Here is a 22,744-nt window from a genome sequence, read left to right as displayed (position 1 = left end):
ATGATTCTAAGCGTAGAAGGCTTCAGGAAAAAGAGACTCTGCACATAAGTGTGTGTAGATGAAAGCTGTCTTTCCTTTTAAACTCTGTTGCCTAAAACATCCATTTGTGTTGCAAAAATAAATACAGACATGACAGAGAAGCATTGGCAGAGAACTCTCTCATATTTAGTGAATCCTGAAAACACTGTCCCCACTCCAAACTAGTGATTGAGTTCTTGTTTTCCCACCCCCAAGTTTAGATGCTGGAGGTGGTGTTTTTTGTTTTTGTTTTTTTCTTTTCTTTTTCTTTTCCTTTATTCTGACTGGAAGAAAAACACATTGCCTGATTGCTCTTCATTGAGACTCTCCTCTGACTGAGATATATTCTGGATGATATAGGCTAGGCTTTCCCAGAGGCAGTAGAATGCCCTAGATAGCCACTCATAGTCCCTTAATTTTATTTGAATTTTGAGCTGGAAGGCAACTTAGAAGGAATTGAAATCTAACACCCTTTACCCCCTTTTTATTCAAACAGATAAGGAAACTGTGGTCCACAGAGGTTTGAAAACTTGCCCAAAACACACATTTCATTGCAGTGAATCTGAGATTCCAACTGATATGGTTTGACTCTGTGTCCCCACTCAAATCTCATCTCGAATTGTGATCCTCATAATCCTCTTGTATCTGGGGAGAGACATGGTGGGAGGTGATTGGATCATGGGGACAGTTTTCTTCATGCTGTTCTTGTGATAGTGAATGAACTCCATGAGATCTGATGGTTTTATAAGTGTTGGACACTTCCTCCTTCACAAACTCTCCTGCTGCCATGTTAGATCTGCCTACTTCCCCTTCTACCATGATTGTAAGTTTCCTGAGGCCTCCCCAGACATGCAGAACTGTGAGTCAATTAAACCTCTTTCCTTTATAAATTACCCAGTCTCAGGGAAGTTCTTTATAGCAGTGTGAAGATGAACTGATACACAAACTCAGCTCTTAACTTGCCTTTTTGTTCTTCCACAATACAATTCCAGCTGCCCAGTGCCCAGGCAGAGTCTCCATAATGCTAACATCTAGAAGAGAAAGGATGAAGGTGGGTGAAAGGTCAAGTCTTCTGAGACTTAGCTAGACAGAGAGGCAGCACCTAGCTACCTGATGTTGTCTTATACATCCCCCCATTGGTCTGCAGCTGCAGATGTACAGATTCTATTAATTTACCAGTTCAAGAACAAACAAGTCTTTGCTGGTGTAGAAAAGAGGCTCATGGTAACCCAAGCACATCTTCTAGAAAACAACAAAAGCCACCTCTGGCGGGGCACCATCCACAGTGCACCCCGGTGCATCTGAGGTCTTATGCCCAAAATGAATGTAAACTAGGGCTGAGGTTTTGAACAACTTCTGGGCACCTTACCCAGCAGAAAAATCAGGAGCAATTGGAAACAGGGTGGGGGAAGGGTGCGTGCTTTTGTTGTTTTCGTTTTTGTTTTGTTTTTTCCTCTTTTCAAAGGGTCAAAAGCCAACAATCTAACACTTGTAAAAGTGTCAGCCCAAAGCGGGAAGGCTCCTTGGATGACAGGATAGCTCACCCAGAAGCTCAGCATGTATCAGAAACCGAGATTCAACACCACGCTTTCTTTCTCTTCCTTCCAACAGCCTCTGTTGCTCGTGGCAGATTTAATGGTGTGATTTACAGCACTGAGAGACCTTTGTCAGGGCCAGTAAAATGACAAACAATAAATATATGGAGCAGTATGTTAACAGCCTCCACACAATACCTTGTCAGTTACAGCTTGATAGCGATACATTTTAATTTTGTCTTTCATAAAAATCTTGGCATGTATGCCTCATTTGAACACAGGCTTCCAAGTCAAGTGTGTCATCCAAGCATGCAGTTTATCACCCTCTATATTTTCTGTCCTTTTCATTTAATGTCATTCCTATGGCAACAGACATCGCCCTGGAAATCATTTTCAAAACAGCTTATTTGTTGAAAGGGATTGGGTGAGGCTAAAATATGTGTTTGGCTGGGAAGAATGTCAGAGTGTGAATATGGCTTAGTTACATTAATCATATTCTTTGAGGACTTTGTGTAATCAGATACTTGAAGGAGGCGTATTGTGGGGTGGAATTTGACATCCCCACCCCACCCCCAGCTTTTTATGGTTTTGCATTTCATAAGGATAAAAATAAGAGAGGCAAACTTGCAGTTCACTCCATGGAAAAAGATCTACGCTTGTTTCTAACATGGCACAGTATGTCCATTTAGGGAACAGGATTGGTGGATTGTAGCCCTAATAATACTGAACTGCCGTTACTATGAAGCTGATTATGTGAACCTGAATTTATTCATTCAACATATCTTTAATGAGCATCTAGTTTGAAATGAATATTGCCTGAGAAAAGAGTGGTGAAAAAAATAGACAAAACCTCTGCTCCCATGGAGTTTTACAGATTTTATTATTTATTTATTTATTTATCCATTCATTCATTATTATTGTCATTTTTAGAAACGAAGTCTTACTCTGTCAGCCAGGTTGGAATGTCACAGGGCAAGCATAGCTCACTGCAGCCTCAAACTCCTGAGCTCAGGGCAAGTCTCCTGCCTAAGTTTCCTGAGTAGCTGGAACTACAGGTGTGTTCTACCACCTAGTTAAGGACAGATTTTAAATAAGCAAACTAATACATTGTTCAAGCTGGGTTCTCCAGTAACAGGATCTGACATGGGGGTTCTTGTGAAGATGTTTTATTGAAGACCCAATAAACAAGTTGTATGGGGGGCTTGTAAGTTGGTGTAGAGAGCAGAACCAGACAGAGGAAGAGGCCAAGCAAAGTTGAGTCTAGCCGCTGTCTGATCTCAGCAGGAGCTATGGAGTGCAAATGGCCCCACCAAGCTGACCCACCTCGGGACATTGTACAAGTGAGTCATTGGTTGTACACTACCTTGTGGTGTGTGCCATCACAGCCTCCTAGGCATCCCTTGGTGAGGCAGCTCCTATTGACCAAGAGTAATGCTTGGAAGAAAGGTGCAGATGTTGGCCATTGGCCATCAAAACTCATGTCGGCTGGGGAGTGGGCATGCCAGCTGGACAAGGGAGTCAGGGCACATAGTTCCTACTACATGCATACATGCAGTATTTTAAATCAGGAATAATGCTATGAATAAAATAAAAGACAGTGGCCAATAGTAGGTGGACACGTCATGAAATGCTTTTCTAAAGAGAGAATATCGGAACTGAAGCCAGCCATACGAAGATCTTGGGCAACTGTTAAAGCAGATAAAACAAAAGTCCAACTAACCCACTAGTGGGCTCTTTCAAAGGATGGTAAGCTCAGGATATTTGAGGAACAGAAGGTAGGCTCAGGTGGTTAAAGTGCCATGAGCAATGGACGGGGTGATACAGGAGAAAGTCAAAGAAACAAGTTAGGATCAGATTATATAGCATATAGAAGGCCATGAAAAGGGCATTGTATTTTATTGTAAGGTCTATAGAGAGCTCACTATACTCTTAAGCCAGCCAGCATCACATACTGGAATCTAGAAATTAAACCACCTGCCCACATTCAGCTCCTCCCACTTTGCTAAGTGCCCTGAGAAGCTAAAGTCGTGAGTATGTGTCGCAGGCACAAGATCCTCCCTGTTTCAGTGAGGAGATAGGTCTTGCTAGATGGAAACTCACAAAGGAAGCAGTACTTCCATGAATATGAATATCAGCTACACATCTGACTGTCCGTGGCTTAAGAAAATACCCAATTATTGGTTCACACAGCAGCCCACTAAAGCTTTTATTTATTTTTTTTTTTTTTGAGACGGAGTATCACTCTGTCGCCCAGGCTGGAATGCAGTGGTGTGATCTTGGCTCACTGCAAACTCCACCTCCCGGGTTCACGCCATTCTCCAGCCTCAGCCACCCGAGTAGCTGGGGCTACAGGCGCCTGCCACCACACCCAGCTAATTTTTTGTATTTTTAGTAGAGACGGGGTTTCACCGTGTTAGCCAGGATGATCTCTAAAGCTTTCTTGACCTATATTATGAATGACCGGATGACATGCAGCTTTGACGGAAATCTCAAGTCTTTTCATCATGCATTATTCCTATATTTGGTATTTCAGGAACACACTTTCACCAAATGAGAACCTAATGCAGTCTTTCATAAAGGCTACATTCTGCATAATAGATAGCCTTATAGAGCCTTACTAGCCAAACTGTGGTCTGCAGACCTTGACCATGGGCATGACCATGACATGGGAGGTTAGGAAAGCAGAACAACACACTCTGCCCCAGACCTATCCAACCAGAATCTTCATTTGACAAGGTCCCCCCAGGTGATTTGTATGCCCATTAAAGTTTGATAAGCTCTGATGCAGAACATTGTTTCTACAGGAAAATGTGCCCTGAGGTACAATAACTCACCGATTAACAAAACAAATACTTGAGACATACAACCAAGGTGTAAACTGGCCTTTACCAAAAATATTTAAAAGTTGAACATTATAATATAATTTTAAAAGAACAAAACATGTAAATCCTTTTCACAGCACTGTCAATTGCGTGGACATCAGGAAGGTGCTTGGGAGTCCAAGATAATTCAGGAGAGACCCTCAATAGAAACAGATTTGAAGGGTAAGGTGCAGTGGCTCATGCCTGTAATCCCAGGATTTTGGGAGTCCAAGGCAGTTGAATCACATGAGGCTAGGAGTTCAAGACCAGCCTGACCAACATGGCACAACATTGTCTCTACTGAAATAATAATAATAATAATAATAATAATAATAATAATAATAACAAAATTAGCCAGGTGTGGAGTTGCACACCTGTCATCTCGGCTACTTGGGAGGCTGAGGCAGGAGAACTGCTTGAACCTGGGAGGAGGAGGTTGCAGTGAGCCGAGATCATACTACTGCACTTCAGCCTGGGCAACAGAGAGACTCTGTCTCAAAAATAAATAAATAAAGAGATTTGAAGAAGAAAACAGTAAGGAATATAGCGCTGATGGATGGTTTCACAGAAAAGGAGAAATCAACATTAGTCAAAGTGTGTCTTAAAATATTATTCCTAGAAAGTACAAGAACAGTCACTTTTCAAAAGAAGACGTGTATGTGGCCAATGTGCCTGTGAACAAAGCTCAAGATCACTGATCATTAGAGAAATGCAACTCAAAACCACAATGAGATACCATCACACAAGTCAGAATGGCTTCTTAAAAAAGTTAAAAAAAAAAAAAAAAAGAAAAAACAGACGCTGACAAGGTTGCCAAGCAAGGGGAATGCTTATATACCATTGATGGGAGTGTAAATTAATTCAACCTTTGTGGAAAGCAGTGTGGGTGATTCCTTAAAGAGCTAAAAACATAATTACTAATTGACCCAGCAATCCCATTACTGGGTATATACCCAAAGAAATATAAATCATTCTACCCTAAAGACACATGCCTGCATATGTTCATTGCAGCCCTGTTTACAATAGCAAAGACATAGAATCAACCTAAATGTCCATCAGTGACAGATTGGAAAAAAAAAAAAAATGTGGAATACTATGTAGCCATAAAAAAGAATGAGATCACATCCTTTGCAGGAACATGGATGGAGTGCAGCCTATTATCTTTAGTAAACTAACATAGGAACAGAAAACCAAATACCTGTGTTCTCACTTACAAGTGGGAGCTAAATGATGAGAACAAATGAGCAAAAGGAGGGAACAACAGACACTGGGGCCTACTTGAGGATGGAGAGTGGGAGGAAGGAGAGGATCAGAAAAAATAACTGTTGAGTGCTAGGCTCAGTACCTGGTGACAAAATAATCTGTATGGCCAACACCCATGACTTGAGTTTACCTATGTAACAAACCTGTACATGTACCCCTGAACCTAAAGGAAAAGTTTTTAAAAAATAGTAATAAAAATATATATACTGCTATGAGGCAAGACTTCCAGAATGGTGGGAATCCAAAAATCTCCTTCTTTATAAAAGCAATGAGAATACTGTCAAAATTGTAAAATCAGTAGTTTTAAGACCTCTGGAACTTAATCAAAGGCTTACAACAATCCAAGGAGTGTTTATCCAAAGAAATACTAGTTCTACAAAATGCTAATAGATATTACCCCAAAGATGATACCATGGTAAAATTAGGAGCATTGGATTAAACAAAGTTACAGGTTTCTCTTCGGTAGGATCTTTTAGAACCTTTAGTACACTAAATATTCACTGCATAGTCTGCAATTTTTTTCCAAACTTAATTGACCACAGATCCCTTTTATTGTGAGATAGTCTATGGATCTATGTCCTGAGAAATACACTTTGGAACATACTAGGTGCGACTTTGAGGTTAGATCTATGAAAAGATGAAGAGTTCTAGACACTGGAAGGAGTAAACATAATGAAAGGCAGCCATGAGAGTCCCCTGGAAACCCGGATATTTTTCTGGAATGTGGTTAGTAGAGAAGCTGGTTAAGAAGAAAAGTGGTCAAATGTTGGAGTCTTTGCAGGTTAAACAGAATGATTCAGAAGAATAGTTTCTTAAAACAAGTTATACTCAGCTAGGCATGGTGGCTCACATCTGTAATTCCAGCACTTTGAGAGGCTGAAGCAGGAGGATTGTTCTAGGCCAGGAGTTTGAAACCAGTCTGGACAACATAGTGAGACCCTATCTGTACAATAAAATTTTTAAAAAATTAAAAATTAGCCGACTGTGGTGGCATATGCCTGTAGTCCCAGCTACTAAGGAGGCTGAGGCAGGGGTGGGGAGTGGGGGAGGGATCATTTGAGTCCAGAAGTTCAAGGCTGCAGTGAGCCATGATCGTGCCACTGCACTCCAGCCTGAGCAGCAGAGCGACACCCTGTCTCAAAAAAGCAAAAACAAATAAACAAAAAAAGTTACACAAAGCACACACCATAAAATAAAAGACTGATTAATTTGATGTCATTAAGATTTAAATTTCCATAGAACAAAAAAGTTCTGTTAAACCGATTGAAAAGACAACCCATAGCCTATGAGAAGATATTTGCAAAACACAAACAGCAAGGAGACTATGCAGAATGTACAAAGAGCAAAGGGTACTAGCTGGTGATAAACAGAGAAAGAAACTGAAATAATCAATAGATATGCAAACCGATGCTCAACTTCCAGAATGATCAGGAAGTACAAATCAAGTTAAAACCATAATGAATTTCATAAAAATTCTAATCTCTACCACTACCAAGTGCTCTTAAAGAAACTGAGCACGCAACTCTCATATATTCTGAGAGGGCTTCACAAACTTTTTACTCACATTTCTGACACCAAAAATATGAGTGGATCTTCCTCACACCAACCAGTGTGCCAACTCTCTGGACATCAACCGAGTATCCTACAATTCAGGTCAATTCTGACACTACCTGGAGCTAGCATCAGATTTCCCCAATTTGAGGGCTCAGTTCCACAAGACCACCCTCACTTCAGATGCCAGTCTCAAATATTTTATTTTATTTTATTTTTTTTTTTTTGAGACGGAGTCTCGCTCTGTCGCCCAGGCTGGAGTGCAGTGGCGCAATCTCGGCTCACTGCAAGCTCCGCCTCCCAGGTTCACGCCATTCTCCTGCCTCAACCTCCCGAGTAGCTGGGACTACAGGCGCCCGCCACTGCGCCCGGCTAATTTTTTCTATTTTTAGTAGAGACGGGGTTTCACCATGGTCTCGATCTCCTGACCTTGTGATCCGCCCGCCTCGGCCTCCCAAAGTGCTGGGATTACAGGCGTGAGCCACCGCGCCCGGCCCAGTCTCAAATATTGAGTACCCAGGGTACCTACACTTCTGTTCAACCTTGCAACAAAGCTAGGGGTTGCCATAACCTCCTCCCTTCAGGTTTAGTAACTTGCAAGAGTGGCTCACAGAACTCAAGAAAGCACTTGACTTATCATTACCAGTTTGTTACAACTGTTACTGATAACAAAATTGTTACCAGTGTGTTCCTGTTACAACACAGGAACAGCCAAATGAAAGAGATGCACAGGGAATGTATGGGTGGGGAAGGGTGAGTGGAGCTTCTATGTCGTCTCTGAGGTTACCACCCTGAGTAACCTCAATACCTGAATGTGTTCACCACCCCTGAATCTCTCTGAATCCCTTTATATAGGGGTCTCTTATGGAGATTCCATTAAATCAAGATTTATTAAATCATTGGCCATTGGTGATTATCTGTGTCTCTAGCCTCTGTCCCCTCCCTGGAGGTCAGGAGGTGAGGCTGAAAGTGCCACACCTCTAATCATGCTTAGGTCTTCCGGAGATCAACCTTCAACCTAAAGCTATCTAAGGTTCACCAGCCACCCCATTTAACTGGCATTCAAATTGAGACACTCATCACTCAAGAGATTTCCAAGCCTTTTTAGAACTGTGTGTCAGGAACAAGGCACTAAGACCAATGTTTTAAAATTATATCACAGGATAAACTGATACAGGTTGAATATCCCTTATTTGAAATCACTGGGACCAGAATTGTTTGGGATTTTGGATTTTTTTTGGGGGGGCGATTCTGAAATATTTGCATTATATTTTCCAGTTGAGCATTCAAACTGCAAAAGCCCAAAATGTTAAATGTATCAATGAGCATTTTTTTGTATCAATGAGCTTTTCTCTTGACCATCGAAACTTTCAAGATGTTTTGAATTTTGGAGCACTTCTGATTTCAGATTTTTGGATTTGGAGTGCTCAATCTGTATAAACATTTTGGAGGGCAATTTGAAAAAGTTTAGAAAATTTGGAGATGTGTGTACACCCTAGAGAAACTCCTACTTATGTGCACAACGAAATAAGTTAAAGAATGTTCCAGCACGGTTTGTGGAAACAACCTAAATGGCAATTAATAGAATAGATGAATATATCGTTGTTTAGTCATATAATGAAATATTATATAGTAGTTAAATAAATTGGGGCTATATGACTCAACATTGACAAGTCTATAAAACACATAAAGTATGACACCAATTACAATAAAATTTTCTAAAGCACAAAATTATATTGAATATTGCTTATAGGAGCCTTTACAGATGCTAACAGTATGAAAACAGGCATGGAAATAACGCATACAAATTCAACATGACGATAACCTCTAGAGAGGAAGAGAAGGGAATGGGAATGAATAGGGATACACAGAAGCTTCAACTATCTGCAAACAGAAGAAATATCTGAAGCAAGTATATTTTTAAATGTTTAAATTTGACCTAGATATGTACGGATAAATAGGTGTTTACAATATTATTCTCTCTTTTTTTCTGTACAAAATACTTTCTCTTTCTTTTTCTTTCTTTCTTTCTTTCTTTCTTTCTTTCTTTCTTTCTTTCTTTCTTTCTTTCTTTCTTTCTTTCTTTCTTTCTCTTTCTTTCTTTCTTTTTTTTTTTTTTTTTTTGTGGCAGGGCCTCACATTGTCAGGCTGAAGTGCAGTGGCCAGTGGCACAATCTCAGCTCACTGCCACTTGGTTTCTCATGGGCTCAAGCGATATCCTGCCTCAGACCCCTGAGTAGCTGTTACTACAGGCATGCCACCACGCTTGGCTAATTTTATTTTTATTATTTTATTATTTTTTATTTTTAGTAGAGACACGGTTTCACCACGTTGCCCAGGCTGGTCTCCAACTCCTGAGCTCAAGCGATCCACCCACCTCAGTCTCCCAAATTGCTGGAATTACATGCATGAGCCGCTGAGCCCAGCCTGTACCTCATATTTTCTATTATAAGACAACTCTGAGCAAAGATGCACCCTTTTTTATTTTTATTTTTTTGTAGAGACAGGGTCTCACCTTGTTGCACAGGCTGATCTCAAGCTCACAGGCTTACATGATCCACCCACCTCAGCCTCCCAAAGTTCTGGGATTATAGGTGTGAGCCACTGCACCCAGCCAAGATGTACTCTTGAATAAGGAATCATTTTTAGTTCTTGAACAGAGAAGAGAAATGTCTGGAAGACTGGGAGAAACGCTTCTTGCATGTGTGGTGAGGAAAGAATCACCACTGTGAGATTAGATCCAACTTCGTTGAGAAGCCGAGAGAGGGTACATGCTGAGTCTGGCAGAGGCGATGCTGCAGGGATCAGGAGGAAGAACAGGGCCACAGAACAGGCCACGGATGCCGCACACCTGAACTGTTGACTTCAGAGCCTGCTTGGGGAAGGCAGAACAGAGTCGTGCTCAAGAGCCTGGGTTGGGCAGTCAGCTAGCCCTGGGTTTGATTTCCCCATTCATCTCTAGTTAGCCTTCTTGGGTTATACTTTTTCTCATTCTCTCCATCTGTTCAGTGCAAGCAAGCATTATGCTTCTGTCATAGGATTGATATGAGGATTAAATGAAATAATCCAGGTAAAATACTTATCACAATGCCTGGCATGTAATAAGCACATTATAAATGGTAGATGTCATGTAATAGTATCACTCAGGGCCTGTCAAGGAAAAACCAAGGCCAGACATGGTGGCTCACACCTTTAATCCCAGCACTTTGGGAGGCTGATGTAGGAAGATTGCTTGAGTCCAGGAGGTGGAGACTGCCCTGGGCAATGTAGTCAGACCCTGTCTCTAAAAAAACAAAAAAGGAAGAAAAGAAAAGGATTTAAAACAAAATAAGAAACCTGAAAGTACTCCCGTGATTTCAAACAGTGGCAACTTAATACAAGGGACTGGTTTTGTGGGTAACTCTTTTCCAAGGGAAAAGAGCCTGATTGGCCTAGATTGTATCATGTGACTTCCCAGGGTCATGTGATAGGCATTCCTTCCAGGATCACACAGTGAGACAGGTACGTCCACTGCCCCTGCTTAACACTTAGTTTGAATGTCAGTTTAAATCTCAGTTGAAAGGTCTGGGGAAAGCACAGAAGATGAGTGAAGCAGCTTAGAGATCAGCAACTGGCAAGATGCTCCAGGGGCAATGTGGAAAGGAGGCTGCATTCATTTCCTTGGGATGTCTAAACAAAGGACCACACATTGGGTGATTTAAAACAACAGAAATGTGTTCTTCCATGTTTCTGGAGGCTGGAAGTTCAAAATCAGGGAGTCAGCAGGATTGGTTTCCTCTGAGGGCTTTGAGGGAGAATTTGTCCCATGCTCCTCTGCTGGCTTCCGGATATGGTTGGCAATTTTTGGTGTTCCTTGGCATGTGGAGCTGGGGACTCCAATCCCTGGGACCAGTACCAGTCTGTGGCCTGTTAGGAACCGGGCCACACAACAGGAGGTGAGCAGTGGGCAAGTAAGCATTATGACCTGAGCTCCACTTCCCATCAGATCAGCAGCAGCATTGCATTCCCATAGGAGCTTGAACCCTACTGTGAACTGTGCATGCGAGGGATCTAGGCTGTGCTCTCCTTATGCGAATCTAATGCCTGATGATCTGAGGTGGAACAGTTTCACCTTGAAATCATTCTCCCACCCCAAACCTGACCGTGGAAAAATTGTCTTCCATGAAACTGGTCCCGGTGCCAAAAATGTTGGGGACCCCTGATATAGAGGTATCATTTCAGACTCTGCTGCCATGTTCACATGGCCTTCTCCTGCATCTCTGTCTTCTCTTAGAAGGCCACCAGTTACAACGGACTAGGGTCCACCCTACTCCAATATGACCTCATCTTACCTAATTACATCTACAAAGACTCTGTTTCCAAATAAGGTGACATTCACAGGTACTGAGGGTTAGGACTTGAACATATCTTTCAGGGGTACAAAATTCAACCCGCAACAGATATGGTCTCAATGAGGAGATGAGGTCATCCAGGATGGGCTAGAACGCTGGCTGATCCTGTGTTCTAGTAGAAGTCAGGACCAGGGAAAGAGGGACCCTGAGGGAAAGCTGCAGCCACAGATTCTTCCAGTCACTGCCATAGTTGCCACTAGAGTCAGACAGGGAAATACCCTTTCTCCCTTCCTCTTGTTCTTCAATCTCTCACCAGTGTCTCTTAAGGGCCAGAATAGCCAGAAAGCAACTGACATGAGAGACTGGGAAACTTCTCCTGCAAAAGTCAGCTGTCCTTTCCCCCCATGTTCAAAGCACAAACCCCAAGGATAGAGAATATTCAGTTGCAGTTGCTCTAAGCCTGTCAAGGCCGTGTGGAACTAGTTACCCTAACTGGAATAAGAGGTGGGGCTGGGGGGATTTTGAAGTGGCAACTAAGAAAGAGCCAGTAAAAGATAACAAAAGAGACATGATCTGTGCCCATGGAGATATTAGACTAGTTGAAGAGTGTATTCGTCTGTTCTCACACTGCTATAAAGAAACACTTGAGGCTGGGTAATTTTTTTTAAAAAAAGAGGTTTAATTGGATTTAAATTTTAATTGGATTTGCAGCCTGTACAAGAAGCATGGTGATATCTGCTTCTGGGAGGCCTCAGAGAGCTTATACTCATGGCAGAAGGCAAAGTGGGGGCAGACCATCTTACATGGTGGAAGCAGGACCAAGAGAGAGCAAGGAGGTGCCACACACTTTTAAATGACCAGATCTCACAAGAACTTACTATCTCAAAGACAGTACCAAGGAGGATGGTGTTACACCACTCATGAGAAACCACCTCCATGATCCAATAACCTCCCACCAGGCCCCACCTCCAATACTGTCCCCAATGAGGAAGTATAATTCAACATGAGATTTGGTGGGGACACAGATCCAAACAATATCAAAGAGATAGAGATTATATAAAAATAATTTTAATTTTGAAGTTAAATGTGCTGTGAATTTAAAAAGTAGACTAAGTAAAGGAAAATAGCCAAGGCTCCAGAGTTAAATTGGAGGATTCAAGAAAGCCTTCCTTGAATGGGTGAAATTTAAACTGAGGGTTAAGCAGGGGCAGTGGACATACGTTGCTGGGGTCTGACCTGTCTCACTGTGTGATCCTAGAAGGAATGACACAACCTAGGCCAATCAGACTCTTTTGCCCTAGAAGTGAAGTTCAAATCAGGCACATGGGAAGAGGCAGCAGGAATTGCTGAGTTCTTAGATGGCAATGCCGTAGGCCTGTCCTAGGAACCTCTTCAGAGGAGCTGTGGCAGGTTATACTTCCCAAAGATTACTCCGACAATATCTTCCATCTCACCTGCTCTCCTTACAATGTCACTTTCGATTTGCTGCCGATGAGATGTGCCTCCTCCACCTGAATCTAAGTGGCCTCATGATTATGGTACGCATGATGCTCTCTGACTTCAGAGGCTCGATCATAAAAGGGCGTACAATATCTGGCCAGGTTTGGTGGCTCATGTGTGTAATCCCAGCACTTTGGGAGGCTGAGAAAGGCAAATCACCTGAGGTCAGGAGTTGGAGATCAGCCTGGCCAGTATAGTGAAACCCCATCTCTACTAAAAATACAAAACATTTTAGGCATGGCGGCATGTGCCTATAGCCCCAGTTACTCAGGAGGCTGAGGCAGGAGAATAACTTAAACCTAGGAGGTGAAGGTTGTAGTGAGCCGAGATTGTGCCATTGCACTCCAGCCTAGGTGACAGAGCAAGACTCTGTCAAAAAACAAAAAAAAAAAGGCTCTACAATATCCATCCAGTTCTCCAGGAATACTTATTCTTGGAGCCCAGCCAGCATGGAATCCATTGGCTCTTGTTCTATGACCTTTCAGATTCCAGGCTCATAGCAATGAGGCCAGTAGGAAAAGCTTCGTCACAGTGTGAAGAAGCCTAAGAGCCAAGATCTCAGTTCCAGCTGCATTCAAGCTCCCAGCAAGCCAGCACCAACTTACCAGCCATGTGAGGGAGCCATATTGAAAGTGGATCCTTCAGCCCCAGCCAGACCATGCCAGCCAACGCTACATGGAACTGAGACTTTATTCCCTCTGATCCCTGCCCACATTGAATAGTCATAAATGGAATAAATGATTGTTGTTCTTTTACACCATCAAGTTTGGTTACCCAGCAATAGACACTAGAACAGCAGTCCGGATTCTCCTTTTTCCTATGACCCAGCTCTTCAGCTCTTTTCATTTTTATAAACTGTCATCCTGTTGGTCAATTTATTCTTAACAAAATTAAATGAAGTTTGTTTCCTTTTCTTATGATCAAAGAACCTTGATATGTAGCCCTTGCAAAGGACAAAAAGAGAAACTTCAGACTGAGAAGAAACCATCACCTGCAGACTCGTTCAGGAAAGAGCCCAGAACCTTAAGAGGAATTGGGACAGTTAGTGAGGCTGAAGTGCATGGAATGAAGGGGACTGAGGCTCAAAGTGAGGTTGGAGAAGGAGGGACATTAGTATTAACTGATTAGTATGTCCCAAGCCACCAAAAGTACTTAATACATACTGTCTCATTCATCTGCACCTCAGTAAGAAGAGATAAGTCCTATTTTTAAGTGCAACCTCTGCTTCCATTTAAGGGAAAATAAAATTGAGGGTCAGGGATTACTGTCTGACTCAGCTGTTCCTCTGATGCCTGTATTTCTACCACATCTCCCCCATGGCCCAGTAGACAATTTATGACATAGAGAGAAGAGTATGAGGAAAGCAATAGTGAGAAATTCATGAATGGATAAGCAGACCAGTTGGAAAAACCCAATAATAGTAGGAAGCCGTAAACCTCAGCTTACCTCCCCACCAAAAAATTAGAGCCAAACATAGAACACGACAGTCATTAAGGCAAAGGAGAAAGAACACTGGCTTTGAAATCATATGGATGTACCTCCCTGAGAATCCATTTTCTCATCTCTAAAATGCAGGTGCTAATACCCAAATCTCTGTCACAAGATTTGAAGATGATACTTGTAAATTGGATAGCACTTACTAATTATCAAAATGTCACAAGTAATCCTAAGTATTAAAAATAATTATAGTAACACGTAAGGTTGCATAGACAAAGGCCAAAAAACATAGGGGACGAGAAAAAAAAAGGGGGGAAAAAGTAAGGGCACATGGTAAAATGGTAGAAAAAGACAAAAGAAAGACAAAACTATTGTTAGGGGAGAACAGGAGAGGCAAGGACAAAGAAAATCAGGTCTCGGGCTGGATGATTGTAAAGTCTCCCTGCAGAAAGCTATACTACAGCCTGAAGCAACTCCTGGTGCCACCACTCCTGCACAAGAGGCAGCAGTCCCATGCAGTCAAGCCCTGTGACCTTGCCAAGCAGCAAACGTCCATGTTCAGAGGTTAGGAGTATCTGAGACTCCCATGAAACTGTCTCCCAAATCATCCTATGATCCCTTTGCAAAGACAAAAGGCAGCCAGATCACCCTTAAGTGAATCTCCTTAGTTCCGTAATCTCATCAAGCTTACTGGATTCTTGGTGATTTTGGGGCTCCACATCCTGGGACACCCACTCTTTGACATTCATTAGAAAGGGACCTGCAGAAGGAAACTGAGGGAAGGAATGGAAGGATGCCAGCCAAGGGCAGAGAGCAGAATGGCCTACACTAGGGACCGTCACGCCAAGTTTCCATGTCTGCCCAGCATCTGAGGAAAGAAACTTGCTTTCAAACCATATCACCCTCGAGGGTGGCACATAACAGGTGAAAGGAATTACAGCAGCTTTCCAAAGTCTTTCAAGGTGTGGCCAGCTTTGCTTGCACTTGAGTGCAAAGTTTCTAGACAAGGGAGGAAAGTGGATCAAAGGGAATTTCCTAAAAGGGGAGTAGATCGGCATTGAGAAGATGCAGAAGAGAGATAACCCTAGAGCTCTCTCTCTTTTTTTCTCTTTTTTTTTTTCTCTTTGGTTCCTTGCCGTCATCCTATCCTTGGTGGCCTTATTGAAAATTCCTACCCTCCCGCCCTCCAGCTCACCATACCCACATCAGGGTGGGGCAGCTTTTTATGAAGAAAAATAGAGGTTGCAATGTTTGGCATATTAATTCAGAGCATATGGCGAAAAATATTGTTTGCCATGGCTTGTGGGCTTATGATATTTAATTTAAAATAGATTTTCCTAAATAAAAAGAGACTTTATACAGATGGCCATTAAAAGCAAACCGTTTTGCTGCTCGGCATTGTTAAAACATAATGTTTTGAAAGCATTTTATAGTACCTAGGCCCTTTGGCAAGGATGCAGGACTCCGTGAAGATGGAGGCTTGGCGCAGTAACAAGACGGTCCAGATGCAATTGTCACAAGCCCTGTCCTGAGGGCCATTTTTCTTTCCATAAGTTTGATTTTCTTTGGTATGGAAATGTTTCTTCTTGCATCCTAAATTTTACTCAAATCTGAGAAAGCACGACTCTTGAGATCCGCCGGCTGAAATGATGGCAGCAAATGCTTTATGATGTCATTTCTCGTTAAATATGAACAGATTGTTTCCACAGCAAACATCTAGCAAGCACAAGGCCAGGTGTTTTCCTATTCTCCATGTCTCCTTTCAGTGTTAGTGGAGTATAGTGGGATTTTTTTCTTTTCTCTCTCTCTCCCTCTCTCTTTCTTCTTTCACTCTCTCTCTCTTCTCTCACTCTCTCTCTCTCTCTGTGTGTATCCTTTTAACAATTAGGTAAGGTTAAGGGCCACCGCACAAAGGGTTCCCTGATATTTGAAGGGCATTGAGATTCTTGTACAAGTAAAGAGAGCATGGGTAGTAGTTTCCATGCTTTGGGAGGTAATGAAATTTGCAAAATAAAAATAACTTCTGATTCATCTTACTGAGGACTTTATCATGAATGATGTCAATCCATTATGTTTTCTTCAGCTGATTCATTTTAAGCTTCAGAGGATGGAAGCAGACCTAACAGGCGGGCTCCCTGATTCCTTTAACCGTGCAAACACAACAGCAAATGACAAGGAGAGGAAACTCCGGTGTTCATTTACGGGCCACTGCTCAGGGTAGAACATTCTCAACAGCCCTGGCTTACCTCTTCTTCCTCTCCCCTTGCTATCAGCAACAGACTATATTCTCAGCTGCAAAATGATCAGAAGAGAGTAATGACCTCAGGGTCAAATCTGTTGAGTTTGTTTTTATGATGCAATGTCAGTTGCTGAAGACTTTTGTTGAAAAAGCTGATACTTGAGAAATTGTTTTGCATTAGTTTGGGATAGAAAAGAAAGCTGATAGCAGTTTCTAGATTGTCAGTAATCCTTTCTTATGAGCGGCCAAAGAGAAACAGCCTACTTCCTGATTGGGGCTCTGAGAAATGTTGAGGTACAAAAACAATTGTTCCCAATGCACTCCCGACTGTAATTAGGAATGCACCAACCACGGCATGGTTTGTTTTTCTAGTTCAGTAACCTTTAACAACACTTGTAATCAGTTTGGTTTTAAAAGTGGGGGAGAAGGGGATGGGAAAGAACTACATTACAGTAAGCCCAGGCAGCACTCCTAGAGAAATGTTCAGCGCCAGACACACCTTGCTACTCCGGTGACTTTCTGCATCTTTGTTTGTAGGGATATAAACAGAGCTTAGCTGAGCCCACAGAAAGACGCTGCAATCCCGTGGGGCAACTTTATAGGGGAAGCTGTGTCCTTTGTCCCTGGAGTGAGGGATCAGGTTTGCAGGAGGCTAGAGGACTGCAACCTTGCATTTGGGGGCAGTTATTTACCTGGTTTGCACCTGGATATCTGTAGCTCAAATGAGCATGAACCTGCCAGAACTTGAAAGAGTCAGAAGATGTACCTGGCAGAATTAACAAAACTAGAAGACGCTTTTACTGAAGCAGGCAAGACCCCTATTGAGACCTTTGCAATTTTGACTTCAGAAAATTCTTCAGAGCGGTTATCAATTAGCACAGGTTGGGGTGAGCCAGGAAGGTAAATATTGATTTGTAAAGTTTCTAGCTCAGTGGTTGTCTTTGAATGAACTCATGGAGAATGACCCCTCTTAACTACAAATTAAAATTAAAGAAAAAAAGATGTAAGGCTTTTTGCTTATTAAAATGGACATTTATTTCTCTTTTTATAAAAGCAGCACATGTTCATTATAGACAAATTAGGAAATATGACTAATAAAAAATTAAAAATAAGAAGTATCCATTATGTCAGCATTCCACATTAGCTGTTGTTAGCTGTGGCATATAACATTTCCAGCTTGAAAAATAGCTATTCAATTTTTAACAGAAGTCAGGGCCATGGTGTGCACACTATTTTGTAATATACCCTTGTTGCTTCGGAGTCTTTATTGTGGCTGTTATTTGAAATTGATAACTTTGCATTGACATCTTTTTGCTTTCTGTTTTTTTATTTTTATTTTTTGAGACAAGTCTCACTCTGTCACCCAGGCTGGAGTGCATTGGTGCAATCTCGGCTCACTGCAACCTCCGCCTCCCAGGTTCAAGCGATTCTCCTGCCTCAGCCTCTCAAGTAGCTGGGATTCCAGGCGCCTGCCACCATGGCCGGCTAATTTTTGTATTTTTAGTAGAGGATGGGGTTTCACCATGTTGGCCAGGCTGGTCTTGAACTCCTGACCTCAGGTGATTCACCTGCCTGGGCCTCCCAAAATGCTGGGATTACAGGCATGAGCCACTGTACCTGGCCTGACATCGTTTTTAATGACAGCCTAGTATTCTATCTCATGGATGTATGAAGGCTTAATTAATCAATCCTTCATTCTTAGACATTCAGACTACTTCCACCTTGTGTGTGTGGTGAAAACTGCTTCAGCAAACCACCTTCTGGGTGAATATTTGCATTAAAGTGTTATTATTGTTGCTGTTATTTAAACAGACTAACTTAGGGATGCTTCAGAAATTTTTCTGAGAACTAAGATGAAGACAGAGAACTGGCATGAAAGAGTAAATTCTAACTATGTCTGAATAGAAGACATGAATGGAGTTATGTAACAGGTGTGACTGAACTAGGTAGCGAAGTAGAGAGTATTAAAAGAAATTCTGTAAAAAATACCAGGCATTTAACTAAATTGTACAGGACTGCCAATGACCTGTTAGATATCTGCCATCTCTCATTTCTGTGCCTGCTATTCTAGGAGCCTCTGTTTTTGTAACACATAAACGCATGTGGCATCTTCCTGGGTTATTTGGACCAAGTACTGTAATTCCTTAAGATCAGCAGACTGTTTTGGGGATGATTAAAAAAAAAACAAACTGGTTCAAATGGTAATATAGAACTGGGGATGATGTCAAAATGATAGTGGTGGAAGGAAAAATGCTAGGACGGATCAGGTCCAAAGTTGTCCTTAGTGAACCAAAAATATATGATTTGATAAAAATAATCTTAAACTCTGCTTTCGAAGAGGGTGTTTACAATAGGCGTGGACAACAGTTAAGAATCTCAGAAGACAGCCTCATGGATGGAAGGCCAATATTCCCTTCCCCCAGGTCTATGCAGGACAGACTTGGTTATGGGATCAGAGCCCTCCCAAAGGCCATATGCAGCCTCAGAATTCTCCTCCATCCAGGACTCCAGCCAGCCAGTAACAACCTATTGGCAGTTTTTATCCCTGGCCTAGTGGCTTCCTTATCTACAAACAAGGGATGTGTTGAAGGGAGGAGAAGGAAAGTGAAAAACTGATTCCTGGATGGATCAAGATAAGAGGCAGAAGAGTGGTCTGTTGAAAAAGCTGGAGATCTATCCTGGTGGCACAATCCCAAGGAGATCTGTGGGGGGGGTTTTTCTATGCAATTTAGAATTGTAATCCCTAGATTTTCCTGATATATTTAATCATACCCCCCCAAGGCTACGCACAAGCACCGCAATACATTAGCAAGAGACCTTGTAAAAGCAAAAGCCACCAACTGACAGTCAAATCATTACTCTATACACAGAAGGTACTGTCACTGTCACCATCTGGCCCGTCAGCAATGAGGGCACTTTGATAGGTTTGATTGGGTGCTCCAGGAGAAGCTTAGTGCCAGGCTACTTCCTCTTCGGAGAGCCTGAGATTTTAGGGTTGAGTCACTCTCTAAGACCAGCTTTGACAAATCCCTTGCAAACTTTATCCAGAAACTGCAATAGTGTTGCAAACCTCATCCATAGACGTGGGAGAGATAGAGAAGGACCATGACATGTTAAGAGACACACACTCACTACTTTGAACCAGAAGTTAACTCAAAAGGCAGGAAAGCTAGGTTTCTGACATTCAAAGGCATCAGGCTCAAGCAGACAGAACTTATTCTAAAAGAAAAACTGAGTCCTCCTACTCTGGAGTTTGCAATGTAGAATTCTTCCAATAAAAGTCCACAGATATGGCTTATTGGACCCAATCATTTTTTGTAAACTTTCAAAATCTGTTGCCAATTTTAAAATTTGGATGGTCTCACATAAAAACCCAGATTACTGTTTTCCCCTTCAACATAAAATAAAGTAAAAAACAGTGTAGCATTGGCTACAATCAGCTGGAGCTGAGTAGTAGCCACACTCTTTGTTTTATCTTTGATTTAATTTTGTTAAAGACAGGATCTTCCCATGTTGCTCAGGCTGGGCTCAAGTGATCCTCTTGCCTCAGCCTCCTAAATAGTTGAGATTACAGGTGCACGCCATCACGCCTGGTACCACCCTCCTTTAGAAAGGGCCTGTACACTCTAGCTCACTGCAGTCTTCACCTCTCTCTAGTGGTCATTTATTTCCATTGTCCTAATTACCTAACTGATCCCTGGAGGTATCAGAGTTTACAACTTCTGTTGTAATTCCAATTTATCATTTGCTTTTATTATGTAAATATGGTATTTCCCAAATGTTTAAATAAGCAGTAGAGATTAAAGTGATTTCCAATAATTCATTGCCTAGTTTCACCCTCTAAGGTGCAGTCGTATTCTCCAGAAAACACTAGAAGCAGATTTAGTGTTAATCCCTCTGCCTCTATCTGGATATTAGGCCTTGAAGAGCCACTTAACTTCTCTGGGCCTCAAAGAATCTCATGGTTCCTCTTAAGGCCTGGCAGTCATTCCCTATGGCAGGGTATAACCATACTTCCTGGTCCCTTTATGATTATGAGGGACCACATGATAACTTATGGTCAGCAAATGTTGAATAGAAATGCCATGTGTCGCTTCTGAGCTAAAGGTTTAATGGTAGGTATGCAATGCCTAAAGCTCCCTCTCTCCCTCCATCACAGCAACCAGCAACATTCAAGATGGTGGCTGCTCCATCAGCCCAGGTTCAGGAGGGACAAGGATGAGAATAGCCTCCAAACCCACAGGGGCATGAACCTCAGGATTACAGGTGGCCCACGCTGTAATCTCAGCATTTAGGGAAGCAGAGGCGGAAAGATTGCTTGAGGACAAGAGTCTGAGACCAGCCTCGGCAGCAAAGCAAGACCTCATATCTATGAAAAACAAAAAACAAAAAAATTAGCCAGACACAGCGGCGCATACCTGTAGTCCCAACTACTTGGGAGGCTGAGGAAGTTGTTATTTTAACCCACGGGTCAGGAAATTTTTACTGTAAAGGTGTAGATAGTAAATGTTTTAGGCTTTGTGAGGCATATCTCTATTACATATTCTTTTAAATAAAAAACTTTTAAATATAAAAATAACTCTTAATTTGGAAGCCATACCAAAATGGGTTGCAGGCCAGATTTGCCCATGAGCCCAATTGCCTGGTTCATATTAAGTCACTGGTATTTTGGGATTGCTTGTTACTGTATTCTATCCTTCCTTACGCACGTGGACTTCATACCCTGTCCTGGGAATTGGGTTTGATGGATGCAAGAACTTCCAAAACAGGACCTGTGACTGAATAGGATGCTTTCCAGTTATTGCCAAATTGTGTCCTTTTTCTTTCTTTATTCGTCCCCAACTTCCTAAACCTGTACACAATAGAGGTATGACTTTTATAACAATAGCACAAAATAATCCATGCCCACAAAACTAGTGTTATCCTCTTCATGGGATGGTATCTAATCTTCTCCAGTGTGATGATAAAGATACAGATATAGATGAAGATATAGATATATATATAGATAAAGAGATACAGAGAAAGATATAGATACAGGTTTAGATATAACTAAAGATATTTGCATCCTGTCCTTTTTCCACTGAAATTATGTTCTTAACTTTTTCTCTTATGATAAATTACTTTAAACATGATTTTTAAAATTGAATATTATCATATTGAAGAAATATTTGTCTTTTTTGTGGACGTATAGTTTCAAATTATACCTTTATATAATTATTTATATAAATTGTCCACATATAAGTTGTTGATATATATAAGTATATAAATGTCTAAATACATAAATTGTTTAATTATATAAACAATTATCTAATTGTTTCTAATTATACCATTCATTTATGAACAAATATTAACTGAATGCCTAGTATGTACCACGTTCTATTCGAGGGGCTGGGGACAAAGAGACAAGACAGACGGAAGCTTCTGCCTGCATGGAACTTACATTCTACAGAGGGAGACATACAAATGACTTAGAAGGAAGTATCATGCATTATAATTTCAGATGGTACTATGTGCTAGGAAGAAAGTAAAGCAGGTAAAGGGAGAGGCAGTAGATAGGTAGCAATTTCAGATAGGGTTATTAGGGACAAGATCTCTGAGTAAGTGACACTGAATGATGGGAGGGAAAAGCTTTACAGTCTGATGGAACACTAAGTGCCTAGGTGCTGAGGCAGGGACAAGCTTATCTGTGCTGGGATCGGAATGCCCAACATGACTGGAGACAAAAAAGGAGAAAGGAGGTGAAAGATGACTGCTGCCAGGCTACATAGGACGTCATAGCCCATGAGGAGTTTGCATTGGATGAAAAGACATTGGAGAATTTGCAAGCAGAGCTGTGAGTAACGTCATCTGATTGCGCTTAAAAAACAACAACAAAAAAAGATCAGGTACAGTGACTCACACCTGTAATCCCAACGTTTGGGAGACTAAGATGGGAGGATTGCTCAAAGCCAGGAGTGTGAGACCACCCTAGGCAACAAAGCAAGACCTTGTCTCTTCAAAAAATTAAAA

At 41.7% G+C, this 22,744-nt stretch overlaps 1 long non-coding RNA gene across 2 annotated transcripts in view; it reads right to left on the bottom strand.

Annotated features, from left to right (window-relative positions):
- LOC102137358 (uncharacterized) overlaps positions 1–22,744 on the bottom strand; it is a 76,090-nt gene that overhangs the window by 16,985 nt on the left and 36,361 nt on the right. The window contains exon 2 of one of the 2 annotated variants that reach the window (XR_012428941.1): positions 982–1,049. The exons of the other annotated variant lie outside the window; for it this stretch is intronic. This is a non-coding gene — a long non-coding RNA (uncharacterized lncRNA). The remainder of the gene's footprint in view (positions 1–981; positions 1,050–22,744) is intronic. 2 annotated transcript variants of the gene reach the window in all.

The sequence above is a fragment of the Macaca fascicularis genome, chromosome 20 (assembly GCF_037993035.2).
Source record: "Macaca fascicularis isolate 582-1 chromosome 20, T2T-MFA8v1.1".
In the NCBI taxonomy this organism is placed as follows: Eukaryota; Metazoa; Chordata; class Mammalia; order Primates; family Cercopithecidae; genus Macaca; species Macaca fascicularis.
The sequence above is the reverse complement of the archived record's forward strand: the minus strand, read 5'-3'. Positions and strand labels throughout refer to the sequence as shown.